Source organism: Oryzias melastigma, linkage group LG2 (assembly GCF_002922805.2).
Source record: "Oryzias melastigma strain HK-1 linkage group LG2, ASM292280v2, whole genome shotgun sequence".
Classification (NCBI taxonomy): Eukaryota; Metazoa; Chordata; class Actinopteri; order Beloniformes; family Adrianichthyidae; genus Oryzias; species Oryzias melastigma.
The window spans coordinates 21,253,511-21,254,557 of record NC_050513.1 but is presented as its reverse complement, the minus strand read 5'-3'; the positions used below and the strand labels follow the sequence as shown (position 1 = coordinate 21,254,557).

The 1,047-nt window shown below is 41.7% G+C and overlaps 1 protein-coding gene across 1 annotated transcript in view; it reads right to left on the bottom strand.

The window, feature by feature from the left end:
• Window positions 1–1,047, bottom strand: part of LOC112144669 (LIM and calponin homology domains-containing protein 1) — an 80,250-nt gene that overhangs the window by 52,420 nt on the left and 26,783 nt on the right. The window lies entirely within an intron of this gene.

Below are 1,047 nucleotides of genomic sequence, written 5' to 3'. Positions count from 1 at the left end.
AAATACTAAACCACTTTACATTTTACTTTCTTCCTTGGCCTGGCTATGTGTACGGAAGGAATGCTGAGTTGAGATATAAAACACAAGTGGGATTTGGCAAATACAGATTAAATTCATTTGTTTGTAATTGTGACTGACAGAGTCGGTCTCTCCCCATGCACGACATCACTGCACATCACTGTTGCGTACGGTTCACAGCTGGTCCTTGTGTGCCAATGAGAGCTAATAATAGTTGTTGCAGAACTATTACAAATACAAATACAGACACTTTCCAAAAAGAAAAAAAATAGAATATCATGGATACGTGGATTAAATTCCATAATTCCATTCAAAAGCTTAAACCTTCATAGAATATAGATTCAGGGTCCGCTGGTTAATTGATTTAAAGGGGCCATACCATGATTTTTTTCAGCCCCTCAAAGTGAACTATATCCTTATATATGATCATATACCTGCATTACCGTTGGAACACTAAAAAACAAATTATTTATTAAATATTTGTTATTTTTCTAGAGTTTTTTTCCTACCCGGAAGTAAAACGACTCGATTCCTGAAGCTCCGCCTGCCGCCGAGTGCTGCTGCTGTCCATTTTATGACGTCATACCAGAGGAAGCAGTGTGTCTGCATTTCTCCCACAAAATAATCCAAATTTCTTCGAAGATGGATGCACATATGATATATCTGCCTTTAGTATATAGGTTTCCATGCTTTTGTTGGTGCAGTTCCATTCACATGTTGTTCTTCTTTCCCACTCTCCTCTGGGGAGCGGGAGAGATTTCAGATCCCCGGTGGATCGCCCACGCTCCCACTCTTGGCCGTGGACCACGCCCCCGACTCCATCCTGCATGTCTGAGTGAGAGTGATTCCTGCTGGGACGTCTGTCCTCCTGCTCCTGGTCGTGGACTGCACATCTGCTTCATCTTGACTATGGACTTCATCATCACTTGTGCCTCAGCTTTATCTGAATGAACTCTTTTAGATACGTAGTTGTAGAAGCTAATCTTTCTTTGATAGTTCTGGTATCTCCTGTCCGTCCTGGGATAGGAT